The sequence below is a fragment of the Sus scrofa genome, chromosome 1, assembly GCF_054392235.1.
Source record: "Sus scrofa isolate SSC_HxYL_T2T_F1_AM1 chromosome 1, Sscrofa_HxYL_maternal_Yorkshire_Landrace_v2.0, whole genome shotgun sequence".
Lineage (NCBI taxonomy): Eukaryota > Metazoa > Chordata > Mammalia > Artiodactyla > Suidae > Sus > Sus scrofa.
This window is the reverse complement of record NC_139383.1, coordinates 119,930,877-119,954,286: the sequence shown is the minus strand read 5'-3', so window position 1 is coordinate 119,954,286 and position 23,410 is coordinate 119,930,877. Positions and strand designations below refer to the sequence as shown.

The 23,410-nt window shown below is 38.3% G+C and overlaps 1 long non-coding RNA gene across 5 annotated transcripts in view; it reads right to left on the bottom strand.

Annotated features, from left to right (window-relative positions):
- LOC110260990 (uncharacterized) overlaps positions 1-23,410 on the bottom strand; it is a 523,917-nt gene that overhangs the window by 42,914 nt on the left and 457,593 nt on the right. The window lies entirely within an intron of this gene.

The window sequence follows — 23,410 nt, the reverse complement described above, 5'->3', positions numbered from 1 at the left end:
AACCTTCTTTCTTAACAGCCTGAATCACTCTGCTGAGGAGTTTACCTCAGCATATGCTGCTGACAAAGACAATGCTGGGTGCACTAATTATCTCATATGAACAGTACTTGTCTCTTTCAGTTAAATACCTTTGAGGGAGGCAGCAGTGCTGTCTACTTTTAGCCCCGAATGTGTAGCATAGCATTAGATTTTTGCAGTAGCCAACATATTTATTGAGTATTTGCCATGCCTGTGATATTATTCTAAGTATTCTGCATGTGTTAATTCATTTACTCACCACAATGACCTGTGAGCAGCTACTAGCATTATTTTCATTTTACAGATGAGGAAACTGAGGCTTAGAGAAATTCAGCTAATTGCCCAAGACCACATAGCTAGGAAATATGAGAGGAAGGGTTCAAATGTAGGCTGTCCATACATGACCACTTATTGTAAATGGACTATACGAGGTAATCTATAAATGCTGTAGTACTTAAAAATGGTTCTATTGACTTTATCTGAAGAAAAATAAAAATTAATTCCAAAATAAAGCACCCTATGTACAACAGAAAAAGGAGCTCATGCTTAAAAGTATTCCCAATTTCCTGTTACTTGGATTTGATCTGAAAATTGAACAGAAACATTTCATCCTTCTCAGGCTGCCCTTGGGCTTTTTTAAAAACTACAGGAAGCACAGAGTCTGATCAGGGCTTTCAACTGGGTTCCTCCTCATATGAAGGTGAAGTGGAAACTGGGCAAGAGTCCAAATGCTTTACCAAACCAGCTAATGCTACTGGCAGCTCCCTAGAAACCATTTAGGGGCTCACAAAGCCCACAGCACACAGGGAAACCTGGGCTGCTCATTAAAAGAGGAAACAGGAAGCAAGTATCAAAGAACCAGTGCTCTGGATGATGTGTTCATGTTACATATATGAATCATCTCTGAATAGGAGGGACAAAGATGGTCCTTTTCTTCTGGGCTTGTTATGTCCATACCACATCTAAAGTGGTAATGTGGTGTTTGCTAAGGCTGCCCTTTGAAGAGCTCTCCAGGTCTCCCCAGAAATGCAAGCCAGCAGTGGAGCTGATGGGGAGTAATGAGCGGGCCCTTGTGCAGCACGAGGATGATTTTCCCCCATCATCTATTTGTATGTTTATAAATGAGTAATGAGGTCAATTTGGGACAGGCAGGTTTTGTGCCACGATTTGGACAGATGTTCACAGCTCTGGAAAGCACAGCTGCCTGGTCCAAGTGGTGCCTCTTGCCAAAAGTACTAAGTGTTCAAAGGAGAATGTGTCACCAGGGACCATTCAGAGGAGCCCACTGATCATCGGGGAAATCGGCTTGTATCGATTTTTTCCAACCACATTCACACTTGGAGAACCTATGGCTTTCACTAAGAACAAATGCACCAAATTAAAAGAATTTTTTTTTTTTTTTTTTTTTTTTTACCAATTGGCAAATAAAGACTTGATCAATACTGTTTTCAGTCTTTGTTCACATTCAAAAAGATTATGTTTTTGGATTCTCTTAAATTGGCAAAACTGAAATTTGAACCTGTCACAACTGAGGAGTACAAACTCGGTTTTCAGTGATGATACATACATCTTTGCACTTTTGATAATGGGCACCAAATTACAATGTGGAATAGAAAGGCTTTGTTTTTAGGGTGTGTGCAGCTCACATGATATTGGACCAGACATGGCTGACCCATGTATAACTCCTGAGCTGCTGTACTAGGGATATTTAATGCAGCACCCGAGATAAATGTCACGGCATCATAGTTTCTGTCCAAAGGGTAATAGCCATTGTTAGCTAAGACCATATTCAAGTTTTTTTGCTATTACAGACCATGCTAGGATGGTACAGTTTCCTGCATGGTTTTCTGTATATATTTGTTGTTGTTTCTCTAGTGTATCTACTGACAGCGGAAAAGCTGGAATGTATGCAAAGCACATGAATTTTCAACTTTTCTAGATATTTTCAAATTGCCCACTAAAGAAGCAGTATTGATTTGCATTATTACAAGCAGTTCTTGATTGAGAGCCTCCGTCTCCCATGTTGTTGTTCTCTTTCCTGTTTGCCTATCTAATTGGTCTGAACTGGTCTCCAATGATCTTGTTCTGCATTTTCTCAGATTGCAAGTAGGCCTAAATGTTGCTACACTTGTTTACTTCTCATTTTGGTGATTCTTTTCTGGATTGTTATTTATTTGCCATTTTCCCCCTTGGTTTGCTTGTCTTATTATTTCTAGAGTCCTTTATTGGTTTTGGGTATCAATCCTTTGTAAGTTATATGCATTGCAAATATTGGGGTTTGTCTTCTTCATTTTTCTGTGTCTACTGTTGAACAGAATTTAACAATTTTTTAGGTAATTATATTTTGTGTCTTGTTTACATAATCCTTCCTTACCCCATATCATAATATGTACTTCCGCATTTTCATAAAAAATACTTAAATGCTTCTCCCCATAATTACGTCTTTAGTCTACCTAAAATGAGGTGAGATTCTTTGTGTATGGTGTGAGATAGGGATCCAATTTTAACTTTTTTTCATACAGAAAACCAATTGTCCTTACATCTTAGTGTTTTAATAGTCTATTTCTGCCCCCTGATTTGTAATGACAACTCTGTTACTATCAATTTTCCATTTTTGATGGCTTTGTTTCTATTTGCTTTACTGACCTATTTTTTCTGTCTTTATATCTGTAATGTATGGTCTTACTAAGTATACTGTTATAGAGAATCTTGGTATCTGATACGGCAGGCACCACCACCAACCTCAAACTTGCTCTTTTTTCCAAAATTGTATTGGGTATGTTAGGCCTTTTTCTTTCCTCATGAACTTAAGGGTCAGCTTCTTAAGTTCTAAAATCTTTGGGATTTTAACTGGCATTCTTTGCATTTATAGATGAGATTGGGTGAGAACTGACATATATATGATATTGATGACATAATACAATTTCTACTATATCAGAAAATATTTTATGTGATCCAATAATGCTTCAAAGTTTTTTTAGAGCTATAATATACCTATTTGTTGATTTAGTACTAATTACCTGAGATTTGTCATTATTGTGAGTAAAAATTTTATTTTCATTTCGAGAGTTTATTTTTGGTGTGTGTTATATATATATTAGTATATATTGGTATATATAAAATATATTTGAAGTTTATTTTTGGTGTCTATATATATTAGCATATATTAGTATGTCTATATTCATATATATATTAGTCTATATATTAGCATATATATAGTTTGTTTTGGGTGTGTGTATGTATATATTAGTATATATTGGTATATATAAAATGTGTGTGTGTATAATTATTTCCAGCTGTTGTGCTGAGTTTTCTTATTAATTATTAAAGTCTTTGATAAATTTTCCTGGACTTATTTCCTATAAAATTATCAATTTAAATAAAGACATTTCTCTTTTCTCTCCAATACTTAAGGGATTTTTGTTTTCCTAAAGCAATGGCTAGTGATAGTGACTACTCTTGTTCTGTTTCTCAATTTATAGAATTGCATCTATTTTTCATTAAATGTAATATATGACATAGATTTTAAATAGATACCTATTATCAAACGAAGGGAGTTGTCTCCACTATTTAGTTTGCCAAGGATCTATTTCCTCAATAAAGATATAAATTTTATCAAATGATTTTCCTAAATCTATTTACATGGTTACATGTTTTCCCTTTTCATTTGTTAATTCAGTATGTTATATTGATTAATTTTTAAATGCTTTTTTCGATCTTTGGCTTTAGGGATAAAATATATTTGGATTTGGCATATTATTTTTTAAATGCTGCTAAATTATGTGTGTTAATATTTATATGAGGTTTCTGTATCTATGTTTGTAACCGAGATTGGTCTGTAAATTCATTTACATATATATACATATATATCTCTCAAAGCTATAGTAACCTTATAAAATGAGTTGTAAAAGCTTCCCTCATTCCCCCTTATAAATACATATGCTTTTTTAAAAATGATTTTTATTTTTCCATTATAGTTGGTTTATAGTGTTCTGTCAATTTTCTACAGTGAAAAGTGACCCAGTCACACATACATATATACATTCTTTTTCTCACATTATCCTCCATCATGCTCCATCACAAGAGACAAGATATAGTTCCCAGTGCTACATAGCAGAATCTCATTGCATATCCATTCTAAATGCAATAGTTAAATGCATACACTTTTAAAGAGCAAAGTAGTTTCTCTAAGATTTGCTACTGAAAAAAAAATAAAAGCTTCCCTCACCAGTAGCACTTCTACCTTTGTCTACCATTTTTCTCTCCCCAGGGCAAACATTTTTAGCCAATCATTTTGATATTTACCTCAAGATTTCTGAAAAATATGCTTACATTGCCACCTCCAGATTTTTCAGTTTTAGTATTAAGTATTTATTTCTCACTATGAGGGATGAGGATTAATCCTTCTTTCCTTCTTCTGCTCCTACACACATGTACTCCTTCCATCTCTCCCCCTCCCAATGGAGTCATAAAATAATTTTGGTTAAATATGACTCCATCAGTGTGTTATTATAAAGACTACGTAAGCACTGTTCAAAACTGAAACACTGTTCAAAACAACAAGTGCATCTTGTTGGTTTTGTCCACTATAAATAATGGTTGTATTTTTGATTCTTTGCTGAAATTTCTATGAGTCATCACTAATTCAAATTTCAAACTAAACTTCTTACCAACCTCTCCTTTCAGGACTTTCAGATGCAACAGGTATTCTAACAACTTTAAATTTTGAACAAGTCTCTGTGGCAGATTTCTGACCGGCTCTACCATAGACTGGCTGCTCTCTACTCTACACGAGTAGACAGCTATTGTCCAGGGATCTTCTTCATCTGAGGATTCCCTTCACTCCTTTCCTCTTGATATTGTTTCCTTTATCCCATGTTTTCTACTTTCTTGGGGTGAGTAAATATTTTGATACATTGCATTCCTAAAAAGTCTATTATACTCTTCCTTGAATGGTAATTTGGCTTCTTATGGAATTCTAGATTGGAAATGACACTCCTTTAGCATTTTGAAGGAAGGTATTGCTCAACTGCCCAACACCTTCCAATGTCAATTCTGAGAAATCTTAAGACATTTTGACTCCTCATCCTTCTTATGTGACTTGTTCTTTCCCTCCTGCAACTTTATATGCCTTTCTCTTTGAGCTGAGTGTTCCGGAATTTCAGAATGATTTTCTTTGTATGGGTCTGTTGTTATCCACATTCTTGGGCACTTAGCATTTTTGAATGAGAAACTTGGGTTCTTTACCTCTGGAAATTTTTCTTGTATTATTCTACTGATTGTTTCTTTTCATGCATTTTTACTATTCTTCTTTTCTAGAATTTTTAGTTGCTGGGCTTCTTGAACTGGCTTCTTTCTCTACTCTTGGTTTTTGCCTATCTTTTGAGGGGATTGTCCTTCACTTATTTCTGAAAATTCCTATTAATTGTTTTGTTTCCTGTATTTGACTTTAATTTCCCAGAGGTAGTGGTGGTGGTGGTGGCTTTCTTTGAATGATCTTCTTCATAGCACACTGTTCTTATTTCATGGTTAAAGTATCTTCTGTTCTTTCTCTTAGGGCATTGATGATAATCTGAAAGTTTTTTCCTGTTTCGTTTCCTTCCTTCAAGTTTATTTATTTTTGTTTATTTTGGTCTTCAATTTCCATTTTAGAGGCTTTCCCTAGCTATCCTGCATCTTTGTTGTCATTTTACCTTTTTGTTTTAACGTTTCTTCTTGGGCAGTTCAGATCCCTAAGAATTAACCTTTCTGACCTCTGTCTGGCTTCCCTGTCATTGTTTTTCAAAAAGACTGGGGTAGGTTTGAGGGAACTGGAACTCTCAACATTTTAATATGTCCATGTTTTGTTAACTGCCTCAGTTTCTGTAAAGTACTCCCATCCTCAACGGTGCAGACCTCCCCCAAACCAGAGACTCTATTTTACTCTTTTAAGTCTGTTATTGGGAGCAAAGGAAGGGTGGCTCCTGGGCTGTCAAGAATAGAGAAGGGGATCTGGAGACTGAAATGTTCGTTATACTTCCAACCCACCATCCTTAATTTTAACCTCTCCCCCCCACTCCGCCACCGAGCTTCCTGTAAATGATGGGATCAACTTCTAAGTCTTTTGGAGATTCTGTGAAAAGATGGATTCCTGGCAATTTCCTTTGCAAGTTTAGAATTCATTTTCTCAGGCCTGCTATGTTCTTTACGTCTTGCCCCAGTGTTTTCAAGCCTCCACAATTCTACTGTTCTCTGATTATCCAATCGCAGGTTACTTCTGATATCAATTCCACTTTATTCTGACCATTATTTTCTTAGATGGCTCTATAGACCTTATTTTACCACTTTTCAGGTACTAAGAGGTTTCTTCAAAGTTATTTTCAAATTATTTCATATGTAACATGATAGTTATTTCTTTCAGCTTGATTATAAGCCTCTTAAAGTCTTCTCTTCTTTTTTTCTTTGATCATTTCCTCAAAGTACCTAATACACTTCTCATATCTGGGACTTGATGCCTAAAGGTAACTAGTGGAGTTATTTCTAAGTGACATATTCAATGTATCCCCACAAGCTATTCTCGATGTATAAACACAACATTTATGTAGCACTGCATCAGCTTTTTTCCACTCACTAACATAACCTTCAGACAGCTGGCAGTTCATTAAATGATAACAACCACAATGATATGAGAACAATAGCAATATGATGGATAGATAGATAAATAGATAGATAGAGAACATTACAGATGTCTTGATTTTATAAATGAGTGTTTCCCTAAATACACTCTGTGTAGCTCCAGTGCTGTGAAATATATGAATAGGTGTTCATGAACAAAGGATTCTTGATTAAATTAATATGGCAAATACTGGATTAGGCAAATTTAAATAGGTTTCCTTAATATAGTATTTCTCAGAGCTGTTAATATGCTTTCATGGCTGGTACCACATTTTTCAAACTTACTGCTCCTAAAATTATTCTTTCATGTATGGGACACCTTTTCATGTTTCTTAGGGCTTACTTTACATGTAATGAACTTTACAACAGAGTGTTTTCAGGTTCAGTCAGGATTTTTGGTTTTGTTTGTTTTCAGTTGTTGCTGTCACCCTGTATTTTAAAAATATAGTTAGTCCCCAAGTCAGGACAATTATGTGAAATATTAAATGGAATATTTTTTAATCAGCAAAAGAGGAAGAAGCAAGGCCCAAGTCCTGTCTTATCCCATCATGTTTTCTGATTAGGGGCAGGACTCTGAATACAAGCCCAGAGCGCTGAGTAGTGGTTGTGAAGTTCTCACTGTTGGGTCCAGGGTAAACACAGTGAAAATGGTGCCAGGGAGGGTCTGGTGGCTCAGGCTATTATGGGAAGGGTCTTTAAGAATGCCAAGTCCAAGAGGAGTGTTTGTGGGGAAGAGGCACACTGGAATTGGAGGCTTCTTCCCCATGAGGCTCATCTCAACAATGATGAGAAGTGAGGTGCAGGAGCCAAGAAGACCTGAGGTATGAGCAGCTAGGGAGCAAGGCTGGACAGGATGAGAAAGCTCAGAGTGTAGACTGTGATTCATATATAAGGGACTCAGGGTCACATTATTACTGGGTCTTGGCTAGGAAAGCTGGGTTGATAGGTTTAATGGAGTAGGATTGAATCAGGTAATCATTAACATAACAAAAGAAATCTAAAACAGTTCTATTCCCATAGAATGCTTTGTCAAAGATCCTGAAAAGTCGAATGCTTTGTCAAAGATACACAACACAGTTGATGCACAGCTGTCGAGAGAATACAGTTTCTGGACTCTTAGTTCAACCTTCTGGCTACTCTATCACCTTACCTTTCTTCCATGCTTTTTTGGCATCTATGGAGCAACAGAGCTCAGACTTGCCAACAACCTCATCCTGAGAGCTACCATCGATCTCCTGTCAAGCTACAAAGGGGTTACGGTCAAGGCCCAGGACCTTCCACCTTAAGTCCATGATGATACAGACATGTCCCCTGGGATTCTGATGCGTTACCTTCATTTATAGAGGAGCAGCTTATTTGGAAGACTAATGTTACTTGTACATGATAGAGACCAGTTCAGTATATGACACACACAGAAGCACAATCTCCCTGTGTTAACTGCTGCTCATAGAAGGGAGCCAGTCCACAAGAGGCCACAGTGCCCTGCTGGAAAGCTGACGTGCAGGGATGCTGATGTAATTAGGCTTGGGGCAGTCATCCCTGGTGCTGCACACAGCTGGGCATTTTGCTTTCATGATTCTGGGAGCCAGATAACACTAGCTCTAGAGGGCTAGTGAGTGGCCCCTATCACTGGGGTGCCTGGACCTTGGGATCTCCGTCAACATGCAGGCCTTTGGGATGTGGGTCTCTTGCACTCCCAAAGACCAACCAACACCTCATCTCCTCTGGGTGTCTCAGTCACCTCCAAACACATCACCCTGGGAGATCATTCTATTTCATCCTGTTGGTGCTTCCTGCCCAGAATGTCCCTTCCATCTGATACCCCAACTCTACTCCCTCCACTCCAAGTAGGCCCGCTATCCCACCTCCATGCTTCTGGTCGGTACCCTCCACCCTTTAGATCATTACTATGACAAAGCAGACTAGAAATCAAAATTACTGATCACTTTTGGCAAAGCACCTTGAAACATTTCTGCTGTTTTCAAGGGAGAGTGAGGGAGCAGCAGGCTGACTTCGCACGTCCAATTGTGGCAGCTAATTAGAAAGAACTTTCTTCTCTCTCTGATCACTTGTTCTGTAGGTTCACACCATTTTCATCCCACCCCCTTTAAACAAAATGCAAAAGCAATACAGCAACTCAAACTCTGATGAATTTTTAGAAAAAGTGCAAAGTGAACACCTTGGGTTTTCTCTTTCAAAAATTTCCGTCTCTCTTAATCCACATATTTCAATTTTCATATAATATTCATAGCGTAAGAACAATTCCACATTCTTTTTATTTAACATTCTATTTTAGAATCTCTCTTCATGCATACTTTTTTTCAATGTTGCTGCCTACTTGATAGCCTAGAAAGTGAATGGCCCAATCACATTACCTCTACAGAAAAGAGTCAATTTATTTTATGGGCACCATTCCACTAACTATCCCTGTGCTCAAGGCCCATAACTGAGGCAGACACTGTAGCATCTTATCCTCAAGTTGGATTTTCAAAATGAGGATATGAAAAAGAAACAAGTGAGATAAGAAGATGAGCACCAGAGGTCAGGAATCACAGGTTAGAGCCTGGACACTAAGAATTTGGGGCTGAGTCTATGGAGTCAGAGGTTAGGATTAACTACAGGCAGGAGAAAGGGAGCCAGGAAGTCAGCAAGACACAAGATATGGAGGGGTCAAACACAGGGGCCTGCAATGTCCTGGGGATTCAGCCAAGGTATATCCTTCCTGTGTGGGAGTTTGCTGTCTGTTGTCCCTCTCACTATCTGGTGTTGGGTGCTCCTGAGGTCACTGGGGATGGGGGAGTTTAACAGGTGGTACTTGTGGCTGAGGTAGCTGGGTGTGCTAACATTAAAGCATGGACTAGAGAACTGGAATAACAAGCAGGTGTCTGGAATTAACAAGCTGCCCTGCCCCTGACATCTCCCCAAGGATCTACCTCACTCACCATCACTACTGAAAGAGGGGGACAAGGGAGCCACCATCAGATGGACTGGGGTGGTCACCAACTCTAAAGCCATCAATGCCTGACCTGTAAAACAAACTGGGCCAATCTGATTTCTCTTTAAGGAAGTTTGCCATGTGGAAACTGAGAGGTTATATTGCCTGTTAGTAAAGTCTGAGTGTAAAGGGGTATTCGTGCACAGGGAACTATATGAGATTACCTGTGATAGAATATGACAGAAGACAATATGAGAAAAAGAATGTGTGTGTGTATATATATATCTGGATAACTTTTCTATATAGGAGAAATTGACAGAACATTGTAAATCAATACTAAGAGAAAATTTACAAAAAAAAAAAAAAAGAAATAACTATAGAGTAGAGGACCTCCTAGCTGTGATGTAGGATGTTGGGTGATGTTATGAGGAAATGGCAATTAAATGTGGTGGAAATAAAAGCAGAGCAGGCATCTTCATGAAAGAGTAATTGATAAGAGAAGAAAGGCAGTTCCCAAAGATAGTCCTGTTTGTGACTTTGCCATTACCCACTTCTTCAGCTTTTCCTGAGTTAGCATCCACATTATCTTTTCATTTCAGCTCTTCTTTCCCCTCCCAGAAACACTGAATGAATCTGTTCCTTCCAACTAAAAGATTACCGTAGGAAAGATCCTAACAATAAAGTCTCAATAAAGAAGAAATTCCTCAGAGATTCCCATACGAGGTTGCTTAAAGTCACATTTCCAACACATAGGAAATTTGGCAAGGAAAACTGAAAGGGCTTGCTGCCTACCTTTATAAGCAGACAATCAAACCAATTAAGGAGGTAGGTACAGTATGCCTTTTGCCTTCAAGGTCAGGCCTTGACTCACTAGAACCTTGGCAAAGTCTTGCAGTCTGGAGGGAGTAAGAAATCATCCCTGTCAATGACAGACTTCTGAGCAGATGGTTAGTAAATCAAGGTCCTGATGTGAAATGTTGATGCTTTTTAGCCCAGGAAGAAGCAGGTGAAATATTACCAAGTTAATCACATAGAGTAGACTCCAGGAAGCCACTAGTCACCATCCTTAAGGAAAAGGACCATTCGGTGAGAGATGAGATCCTAATTGCTGTGAGAAGAACCGTAAAATGAATTTAGAGCCCCAAAGCCAATGGGATAGAAAGGAGTTATAATTAAGGAGAGATCATTTGTATTTACAAAAGTGTTTAAATAAGAGCCTCCTTATTTTGGTGAATGGACTGTGTATCCTAGGTGTGCATGAAAGAGGGGGCCCCCTACCTTAGGATTGGTATTAATTAAATCCCAATTGCAATGGTGGGTTCAATGTATCCACAATAATCATCATGTAGCTAGAAAGAGTACAGGCTTGAAACGCTGTGTGAATGTCAGCTGTGGGCTGTGGGTCAATCAATTCCTCTTTCTTTGTCAATAAAATGGAACTAATATTCCTCTTCCTTAGGGTGGCCCCACTAGTCTCCCCTTCAGTTAGAATCAAGCAAGAAGGTCCTGGCTGGAGAGAAGCCCCAAGGGCAGATGCCCACAGTCAGAAGAGCCCTAGACTCAGAAGCAGTGCCTGCAGTGACTCTGGCACCTAGTCCAGAGACATCCACCTTCTAGTTCCTGTGATCTAGAGATGATCCACACCACCCATGTCCTTCAGGCAAAGACTGCAGTCAGTCATCAAAAGGCATAGCTTACAAACAGTCGTACTTTTAAGTTTCTTTGTGGGTCATCTTAACATACATGATTTCATTCCATCCGCGCAGCAATCTTCCAAGGGGTGTGTGTGGGATTTCTATTCAACAGATGGAGTTCTGAAAGGTGAAGCGAATGGACCGATGTCACCTAGCACACCGGGGGTAAAGCTAGGATCTGAACCACTCATCTCAGCGTGCAAATACTTCCCATAATCCCATTGATATTCTGCCAAGTGGGCTGGCAGCATGGCACTTCTCCATCAGCTAATGCAGGCTGCCCGGCCTGCCATTCTCAGTTTGTCCTAGTTCAGTGCTTCTCAAACATTAAAGTGCATACAAATCACCTGGGGCTCTTGTTAAATTGCAGACGTAGATTCAGTAGGTCTGGAGGAGGCCTGAATACAAGTGCACAGGTGTGGCTGATGCTGCTGGCTTGTTGAGTGCACTTTGGGTAGCACAGTCATAGCTGACACCCAATGCTTCCAAATTATTCACTTGATGCTGAATATAGGACCTTTTTTTTTTCTTCCCCAAAGCACAGTACCTTCCCTCTCTCACTGAGTGGTTAGTGGCCAGATCTGTGAAGCAGTCTCAAGTAGTTCTTAAAAATTAAAACCAGACTGACATCCCTAATACTCTCCAGCTGTTATCCAGTATATGCCATTAGGGTAATTGTGTGGGAGAACGGAGGATGGAAACTAACTCAATAATCTAACCAGGGTCTATTTAAAGCTTACTTGATTAGTAAGGTAAGGAAATTTAAGGTGAGACCATAGAACATAGGCAATAATAACAGCTGCAGCAGTACTATTAATTAAATAGTCCTTATATGTTAACTTGTATATATATTTTATGGGTAATTCTTTCTGTGGCTGTTTTGTTAAGTTTTATTGTTACTATTATTATTTTTACTGCTGCACCTGTAGCATATGGAAGTTCCTGGGCCAGGGGTCGAAGTGGAGCTGCAGCTGCCAGCTTACACCACAGCTAGGGCAACACTAGATCTGAGCCGCATCTGCAAGCTATGCCACAGCTTGCAGTGATGCTGGATCCTTAAGCCACTGAGGGAGGCCTGGATCAAACCCGCATCCTCATGGAGATTATGTAGGGTCCTTAACCCACTGAGCCACAATGGAAACTCCAAGTTTTATTATTTTTTCATTAAAGTATAGTTGACTTACAATATTGTCTTAATGAAACTGCTGTATAGCACAGGGAACGCTCCTAAATGTTCTCTATGGGAAAAGAATCTGAAAAAGAATGGATATGTGTACATGTATAGCTGTATCAGTTTGTTGTACAGTAGAAATTATCAAAACATTGCAAATCAACTATACCTCAATACAACTTTAAAAAATGAAAAAATTTTGCTTTACTGCAAAGTGATGCAGTTATATATATATATGTAATTTTTAAAAATATTCTTTTCCATTATGTTTTATCATAGGATACTGAATTCTTAAAGTAGTTCAGGAAGATAGAGGCTATTATGAATTTTCAGTTATTCATATTCTACTTTCAGCAATGAACTAACCTGAAGCAATGTCCAAGAATATCTAACACAGGACAAGAGAGCACAAGTTTAAACGTTTGGCCAAGAAGAGAAATTTGTGTGCAAATAGAATAAATCCAGAAATGTAGCTCTCAGTGAGCACACAAGGACTGGATGCCTGCTGGAGGTGAGCCATTCTTGGTTCCCACCTTTCCAGAATCCAATAAGAAAAGAGGAATTTGATCAGTTGAATGATTCACTGTGACCATGTAATTAAAAAAAAACTTTCAAAGAAAGCAATCATTTCATCACACTCAGATCATGTGGGGATCTCTCCCATGGTCCTTCCTACAGGGGGATATGGTGTGCCATAATGAAGGACTTCCTCAACAGTTACTCACATAGCCTCTAGGATGGCTCTCATGGGGTATGTTTACTATGATCCCAGTGGAGGATAATGCATCAAAACCAGGCAGAAATCAGAAATGCAGTCCTTCTGGGATGAATGAGACATGGTCTAGTATCTAGCATTTGGCTGCTCTGATTTGATTCAGAATTACATCTGGGGGAACATGGAGGAATGGAATGATTATGTGTCCTTCAAGAAACCTCTCTCTCTATCATTATCCCTCAGTGCCATTTTCCTAAGCTCAGCTTTAAAATATGCTAACATAGCAGTGAGAGATTACTCAAACGGTAGAGGGCTTTGGTTGAGTGGAGATCCAAGTGAGTTAACTGAAAACTGGGTACAGTTGCTTAATAAGAATACAACTTGAAAGACACTGATAAAGGAAACTGAAGTGACACAAACAGATTGAAGGAAATACCATGATCTTGGATTGGAAGAATCAACACTGTGAAAATGACTATACTACCCAATGCCATCTACAGATTCAGCACAATTCCTATCAACTACCAAAGGCATTTTTTCACAGAACTAGAACAAAAAAAATTTTAACTTGTATGGAAGCACAAAAGACTCTGAATAAGCAAAGCAATCTTAAGAGAGAAAAATGGAGCTGGAGGAATCAAGCCCTTTACTACAAAGCTACCATCATGAAAACAGTATGGAACTGGCACAAAAACAGAAATATAGATCAGTGGAACAGGATAGAAAGTCCAGAAATAAACCCACACACCTATGGTCAGTTAATCTATGGTTGATTAATCTATAACATAGGAGGCAAGATATACAATGGAGAAATGGAGAAAAGACAGCCTCTTTGGTAGGTGGTGCTAGGAAAACTGGACAGCTACATGTAAAAAAAATAAAATTAGAACATTCTCTCACAACATGCACAAAAATAAACTCAAATGGATTAAAGACCTAAATATAAGACCAGATGCTATAAAAATCTTAGAGGAAAATATAGGCAGAACACTCTGACATAAATTCCAGCAATATCTTTTTGGATCCACCTCCTAGAGTAATAAAAATTAAAAAAAAAATAAACTTAAAAGCTTTTGCACAAAGGAAACCATAAAAAAATGAAAAGACAATGAACAGAATGGGAGAAAATCTTCGCAAATGAAGTGATAGACAAGGAATTAATCTCCAAAATATATAAACATTTCACACAGCTTTATATAAAAAAACAGACAACGTAATCAAAATATGCTCAGAAGATCTACATAGATATTTCTCCAAAGAAGACATACGGATGGCAAAAAAAAAAAAAACACATGAAGAAATTATCAACATCATTAATTACTAGAGAAGTGCAAATTAAAACTATAATGAGATATCACCTCATACTAGTCAGAATGGCCATCATCAAAAAGTTTATAAACAATAAATGCTAGAGAAGGTGTGGAGAAAAGGGGACACTGAGGAATGGGAATGTAGGTTGGTACAACCACTATGGAGAGCAATTTGGAGGTATCTTAAAAAATGAAGTAGAGAACTACATTATGATCTAGCAATCCCACTGGGTAAATATTCAGAGAGAATTATAATTTAAAAGGATACACACACCCCGTGTTCATTACAGCACTATTTACAATAGCCAAGACATGGAAGCAACCTAAAAGTCTATCAAAAGAGAATTGCATAAAAAAGATGTGGTACATGTATACAATGGAATACTAGTTGGCCATAAAAAGAATGAAATAATGCTATTTGCAGCAACATGGATGAACCTAGAGATTATCATACTAAGTGAAATAAGTCAGAGGAAGACAAATTATCATGTGAGATTACTATATAAATACACACATATACAAACACAATGGAATACTACTTAGCCATTAAAAATAATGAAATTTTGCCATTTGCAACAACATGGATGGAGTTGAAGGGCATAAGGCTAAGTCAGAAAAAGACAAAGTATGATATCACTTATATATTATATCTAAAAAATACAACCCAGGGAATGTAACAAATAAGAAATAGACTCACAGATACAGAAAACAACAAACTAGTGATTAGCAGTGGAGGGGAGGTGCATACTACTGAGTATATGATAGGCTCAAGGATGTGTTGTGCAACATGAGGAATAAAACCAATATTTTGTAATAACTGTAAATGGAAAAAAGCCTTTAAAATTGTATTAAAAATTAAAACAGCAAAAACAACAACACAGGATCACTGCCCAAATAGAGGTAAAACACCGTGGGAAACCCGACAATCACATAATCACATAAGCACTTAATCACACAAAAAGTCATTATGCCCAAGATATTAATATTCTCCAGTTCTTTCAACCATTCAATATAAATTTAATGTCTTCCATCTGTTCAGCAACAAATAGGGGATATGATGATAAATGATACAAGTAAGTACATAATTATAAAAGGTGCTAAGTACTAGGAGAAAACAACAGACTGCATTTATAGGAGAAAATAAGGGTGATGGGCTGGGAATGGTATGCAAAGAGGTGGTCAGGGAGGTCTCCAAGGAGGTGGTGTTCAAATGAAATTTGCAGAATATGAAGCTCTAAATATGGGTGGATAAGGGAAAGAGTATTCTGGGTGCAAAACTGCTGAAGCTGGAGAAAGCATTCTAGTTAGAGGAGCAGGCAAAAAGCAACTAAATGGTCAAACCTTATGGGATTAGTATTTACCATGCAGTTATGATTGGAAATGTCAACCATATAATTGATTTTAGATTAACTGATCCATAGCTCTTCCTCTATGCAGTAAGTGTTCAGCAAGGCCAGTTGGACAGTCCTCATTTGACATAAAAAAAAAACCTTATCACTTATGTGTAAGATGATGCATGCTATGACATCCAAAATCAGAGCTCTAAGAAACACATATAAAAGCAAGTTCAAGGAGATTATGTGGCCTCCTTGAAGCCTTAAAGTCCACTTAAAGTCCAGTAAGTGGCACCCCCAAGTTTCTGGTTTTCTGGTAGTCTAAGCCTTTGCCTCTACAGGATGTAGGGTGTTCTAGCTGGAAAAGACTTGAGGACCAACTTTAGGACAACCCTCCTTTGAATGAATTCTTTCTCTTGGGGTTCTGAAGAAGGATGGCATTAACTCAGAAGTTGGCATTTCTAGCTCTGCTCTGGACACCAGCCTCAAGGAAAGCTCCACAGGTTCTCCTGACAAGCATGCAACCCTGTTTATCCAATTACTATCCACCAAAAATGATTACATAGTGTCATAATATTCAAATGCCTACTTTCTCTCCAGAATGCAAGCCCTGGGGCCAGAAATTATCCTGCCTAGCAGACCCCCCTCCCCATTTTTCATTAGGTCAGCCCTTTCCCTCTGGCCTTCAGTCTAGATTCTACCTATTATCTTTTCCTTGCAAAAACCTCTGCTCTTCACTCCCTACATCTTATTCCAGACAAGCCCCCAGTACTGGGTAAGCTCAACTTTCTCCTTCTCTGAACTTACCTGAGCTTCTGAATGTAGGTAGAAAAATGCAGTGGAGCTACACAATTACTTTAAATTCATGAGCTCCAGCTTCAAATGGGCACTCAAAACTGCCCAGCAGGTCTTTTATTTTTCCCTTGTTGACTTCCCTATTCCCTGAGATGACTTGATATCTTCTTTTTCCCTCCTGAAACCTCCTACCTTCCTTCCTCTACCCTCAGATGATGACTTCTCATTTCATGGATAAAATTGAAAAATCATCTTCACTTCACTAAACCTGCAATCTTCACTGGGGTCCATTTCTGACTTCTTTGCTCTGGAGAAAATGGAAAAAGTGTCCTTCAGTCTGTCAAAGCCCAATCCTTCTTTCCTACCTGTACCCTGGCTCTCACCACCTCAAATACTGCCCTACTTTGATCGTTTCCTCTTTCAACATTATCAGTTCTTCTCTCTCTTATTGTGTCAGTCCCACCAATTAACAATCATGCTCTATTATCTCCTGCATTTACTGAAAACAAAACAAAACAAAAGTCTCTACTGATCCACATCTCTTTCCAGGTACCATTATCTCTCAAGTTCATAGTCTGGGTTCTCACAAATACAGTTGTCTCTATGTTGGCTTCACATGAACATTTCCCACTTTATTCTGGCTTTTGCCCGCTTCCACCTTCCCAACGATTTCCCTGGAACTGTGCATGCCAAAGTTTCCAGAGACTTTCAGGGTGCTGAGTCAAATGGATGGCTTTCAATTCTCATCTTGTTCAATTTCTGAGAGCCAACCACCCTTTCCTTACACTCTTTCTTCTGACTCCCATGACACCCACTCTCTCCTTTATCTGACCTCTGAAAAAGAATGTTCCCAGGCTTCAGTCTTAGCTGCTTTTCCCCTTCCTTAAGTAAACTCATTCAGTCTTTTGGCTTACTTTAACTGGTTTTTATTTTTATCAAAGAAGCATATGCACAGAGTGAACAGATTTTTAACAGTATTATTTGGCTCTTTGATAATATTACCCCAAAAGCCAACACATTAGATAATCTAAGAGTTTCATTTCTTTCCCTGGAGTCTTTATGCCCATCGCCTTCTGCCTTCCTGCTTCAGTCCATTCTCCTGCACAGCTGACATCTCAAGACTCTTCTTTATCACTTTCCTGTGTTAAATAAAATCTTTCCTGTATCACTTTTCCTTCCTTCCTCCCTCCCTCCCTCCCTTCCTCCATTCCTTTTTTTGATGCAGCAGCTCGATGTGGGATCTCAGTTCCCAGACCAGGGAATGAAGCTGAGCTGCAGTTGTGAAAGCACCATGCCCTAACCATTAGACAACTAGGGAACTCTCCTTTTTCTTGTTTACATTCTTTTTGCTGAAGGACATTCTTCAATAGTTTTTTTTTTTTTTTTTTTTTTTTTGGTCTTATTGCTATTTCTTTGGGCCGCACCCGCGGCATATGGAGGTTCCCAGGCTAGGGGTCCAATCGGAGCTGTAGCCACCGGCCTACGCCAGAGCCACAGCAACGCGGGATCCGAGCCGCGTCTGCAACCTACACCACAGCTCACCGCAACGCTGGATCGTTAACCCACTGAGCAAGGGCAGGGACCGAATCTGCAACCTCATGGTTCCTAGTCGGATTCGTTAACCACTGCGCCACGACGGGAACTCCTTCAATAGTATTTAAGACTAAATCTGTTAGAATAATTACAATTTAGAAAATACATGTATTGTATTTCCATGCTTTTGGTTTAAAAGGTAGCTAGGAATATAATTCTATGTTAAAAATCATGACTCATCAGAATTTTGAAGCAGTGCTCCCTTTCCTTCTAATTTTCAGTGTTGCTGTTGAAAAGTCCAATGTTATCCTGGTTTCTTTTATTTTGTATGTGGTTATTTTCTTCTTGTCAAGAAGCTTTTAGGATCCTCTACTTCTGATTTCAAAACTTCACAATAAAAAGTACCATATGGTAGGTCTTTCCCATTCATTGTGTTGGACACTCAACTGTCTCTATCTTTTTTTTTTTAAACTTGGCCATAGCATGTGGAAGTTCCTGAGTCAGGGATCAAACCTGAGCCACACCAGTGACCCAAGCCACAGCAGTTTATATAACTTTTTTACAAGGCAATGAAAATGCCAGGGCCTTAACCCACTAGGCCACCATGGAACTCCTCATCAGTTCCTCTTAAATTGATGAAATGGGTCTTGTAATTTGGTGAATATTCCCTGAATCAAATTAATGTAATTGTGGGCTTCTTATATTAATCTTCTAATTATTTTCTTTTTTCTTGTTTATTATCTATCACTTTTCCTTGTTTTTTCTTTATGATCTAAGGGATTTCCCTTAATTTATCTTCCATGTCTATACTGATTTAAAAAAATTGATGGTCAGATTATAAACTCATGAATTTGTACTTAATTTTCTGTTCCTTTTTCATAGCATCCTGTACTTGTTTTATGCATATCTCAGCATATTCCAGAATAGTATCGTTTGACTTTAAGGGTTTTTTCCCCTTCGTTCCCCCTTTTTGTATTGTTCAGGTCTATTCTCTCATCCTGGAAATGTTCCTAAGATGTCTGCTCTTCTTATATATTTATTTATATTAAAAAGAGTTAACAAAGCTGCTTGCAAACAGGGAGCTCAGTGGGGCTTGCCAATTGGTATAATTTATTGTAGACCACACCATCTAGACTGGTGTTTTTCTGTTCTTGAAACACATCAAAAGACTTCCTATGTCAGAAATATGGACATCAGGATCTATCTGGAATGCAACTTTTATCCCCTGTTCCCCCTCCCACCACACATATTCTTGCCTGAAGTCTTCTTATCCTTTAGATCTTTGCTTATACATTACCTTTTCAGAGGAGCTTTCTCTAAGCAGTCTATCTAAATAAAAGAGCACTCCATTATTTTCTGTTTCCTTTCTTTATATTATGTACTATGGTTTAATTTATGTAGTTGATAAACTGATGCATTATGTAATTAAGGGCTTTCCTGTCCATTTCCTATTGTCTAGCAAAAAACTTTATGTGGGCAAGTGCCATTTCTATTTTTATTCAATGCTTTGGTCTCAGGGCTTAGCACTGTAATACAGCATGTTGAATTTTCATTATTCATTTAATCAACGGATGGGTGGATAGACGGATGAAAGAATAGGAATTCTAGGTTTTTGGTCAGTCTTTGCTATAAATAGCTCTGTAACCTTAGGTAAGTCATTTAACCTTCCCAAGATTTGTTTTATTTTGCTTCTGCATACCTAGTATAACAGTATTGGCACAAATGGAATAATTGCTGTCAAAGAGCTTAGTAAAAAAGTTTATATAAATATGAGGAATTATAAAGACTAAATGTGGCTTACTTTATCTTTTCTTATTTTTCACTTCTGTTCATATTGAAACTTCAATTTAACACTTCAGGGATCATACCTTGATAGCACCTTCTAAGTGGTGTTGTTATTAAGAGTTCTTTTTAGAACCAAATTAACTAAACTCTTAGATGTGATTCAAATCAGGCATGCCTTATTCAGACTCCTGAGCAAATAATGTCATAAGAAAATTCCAGGTTCTGGAATGAGCAATGTCAACTCCTATTTTACTTTCAAGTACAATGGAGGAAGAGATAAAATAAATTCCTGTTCAGAAATGAGAATGAAATAAACCCTCTATTTGTACCATAAGTGTCCTATAGTATTTGCCCCAAACTAACCAAAAATAATGAAACTCTATTCTCATAAATATGTGGTCAAACTAGAAAGCTTATTAAATGCTAATAGAAATGCAGATTGAAATAACCCTTGTAGAAAACAATTTAGAAATACATATAGCACCTTAAAGGTCTTTTGGGCACCATGTTCTGAGAAATTATTCTATGGAAAAGTCCAAAACTTAAAAATTTGCATTTCTAACAAGTTCATAGGTTGTGCTGATGCTTCTGGTCCAGGTGACCAAGAACTGCTGTTTTAGACCTCAAGCCTTTTAGACCTTGGGTAATTTTCTAGCTCCTTATTGGAGTTACACTTACGTAGACCTCTTATCCTTCCAGCGCTATTCACTGCTAACTAATCTGAGATGCTATTCTGACTTAATAATAAATAATAATAGAATACTTGCTAAATGCCAAGCATATCTGCCACATATTTAGTTACATATAAACTGTTTGCTTTTTCATATGAAACATATTGTGAGGGTTGATCTCCCCCATTCGTGGGTACAGTTCTTATGTCAGGTGTTCTAGTTATGTTTTCTACTTTAGGAGGGATGGTATCAAATTTCCCCATATCTTGGAGTTCCCGTCGTGGCGCAGTGGTTAACGAATCCGACTAGGAACCATGAGGTTGCGGGTTCGGTCCCTGCCCTTGCTCAGTGGGTTAGCGATCCGGCGTTGCCGTGAGCTGTGGTGTAGGTTGCAGATGCGGCTTGGATCCCGCGTTGCTGTGGCTCTGGCGTAGGCCGGTGGCTACAGCTCCGATTGGACCCCTAGCCTGGGAACCTCCATATGCCGCGGGAGCGGCCCAAGAAATAGCAACAACAACAACAACAAAAAAAAAGGCAAAAAGACAAAAGACAAAAAAAAAAAAAAAAAATTTCCCCATATCTTGAGTCCCCTTCCACTATTTGAGATTCTTCCTCTTGCTATCCCAGCTCTACCTCTGGAAATCCTCAGGATAATGTTTCAGTAAGGGGCTGAATAAAAAGGCAAGAATGTCTACCCACATGATGAGTTAAGAGTGCACAAAGTGAAGGAGAGTCCTGCTTTGTCAGAATGGGAGTCTCCTGTGGGGAATGACTGAGTTCATGCAGCTCCAAAGGGGTGTGGACTTTTCTGTTTCTCTCCCATGAGGCTTTGGGAGTAGCTCTCAGCCATACTGTCTCTCCTTGACTCTCTCTCCCTTGGAATGCCGTCTTTGGTTTCTCAAATATGGCAGTTCTTTGAATTGGTTCAATTTTCTTGGATAGCCCTTGTCCCCCAGAACTTATAGAAACTCCTGATCACACCATGGCTTTTTTTTTCCCCCATTATAGCTGGTTTACAGTGTTCTGTCTATTTTCTACTATAGAGCATGGTGACCCAGTTACACATACATGTATACATTTTATTTTCACACATTATCATGCTCTATCATAAGTGACTAGACATAATTCCCAGTGCTACACAGCAGGATCTCATTGCTAATCCATTCCAAAGGCAACAGTCCGCGTCTATCAACCCCAAGCTCCCAAACCATCTCACTCCCTCCCGCTCCCCCTTGGCAACCACAAGTCTTCTCCAAGGCCGTGATTTTCTTTTCTGTGGAAAGGTTCATTTGTGCCATATATTAAATTCCAGATATGACTGATATCATTTTTCTAAATTAAAGTATCATTGATTTACGTCATGCCAATTTCTGCTATACAGCAAAGTGACTCATATTCTATATTTTACACATTTTTTTCCATCATGGTCTATCCCAGGAGAAAGTATCTAGTTCCCTGTGCCAAACAGTAGTTCCTTGCTGTTTCCCTTGGCTTTAGTCTTGCCGATCACTCTTCTTATTTTGATGCCCTAAGCTTTCATTCTCTTCAAGTTATAGTTTTGTTCAATGGATAAAAATTGCCAAATGATTTTTTCCTCTTGTTTTTCTTGTTGCTCAGGTACACTTGCACAAGACACCTCTAAGCTACTTTATGTGTTCTAGAATGGAAAAAATTTTCAGGCATTCAAGACATGTGTGTTGAATGACTCATATATCAGATCCTGTGTTAAGTACTAAGAAGGCCAATGCCTTTAATGTGTAACATTTTCCCTAAGTAACAGCTTGTATTTCACTGAAATCTTGAGGATGCCAATACTGGAAATCAGACTGTTGAAAACACTGGTTTTTTTTTTTTAGTAACTGATCAAATCCAATGTTGTACAATTACATCAATCACTGTCTGACTCAGGGTCAGCCCTACCCATAAATGAAGTGGGAGTGCCTGAGATAGCATGATTTTAGGAGCCTCTTCTCCTAACTGCACAACTTCTCCCACTCTTTGTCACTTTGGTTGGGGGTAAGTAATGCAGATATGAGGGCTCATATTCATTCAGATTCTGTTTTTAATTGCAGTTTATCTAAATGAATAGGGTATAGGTCAAGAGAAGGTGGAGTGTGGCATCATGAAACATGGGTTCATGAATCATGGCTCAAAGGCCAGGAATAACAAAAGAGTTCTTGAAGATTCATACCCTTCCAGGAATTATCTTGAGGATGCTGAGTGTCTGGCAGGAGATGGAAATGAAGATACAGACCAACAAAAATCTCAAGTTGAACTTTACTTATGTAAATTCTGATAAGAGTTTTTCTTTAATGGTCTAAGATTAATCTTATTCACCAGGCCCAACTGCACATATTGTTTCCCTTTATAGCTGAGAACCCTTTCACTTATTTCAAAGTGCATTTCAAGTCCCCATTTCAAAATCTTAGTGGAGCTCTAGACGAGAAGCCTCCAAACCAGAAATTAAGACTCACTGGGAAGATCAGCATATCAGTGAAGAGGACTTTATGACAGAAGTACAAAATATATTTAATAATAAATACAAGGCTCTTGCCAATCAGTAAGAAACATCCAATATCCCAATATTTTAAAAAGGTGTAATAGGGTAATGCTCACAGTTTCAAGAGCAAAATCTCAGTGGCTTATTATAATAGAAACTTTTTCACTCTTGTAAAATCTGACATAAGTGTATGTTCCCCATTGGTGGGAGGCTTTTTTTTCTGGAAAAATTTAGGGCTCAAGCTTTTTCCACTTTTGGCCCCATCACTTTCAACAAGTGGCTTCTTCACAAACCA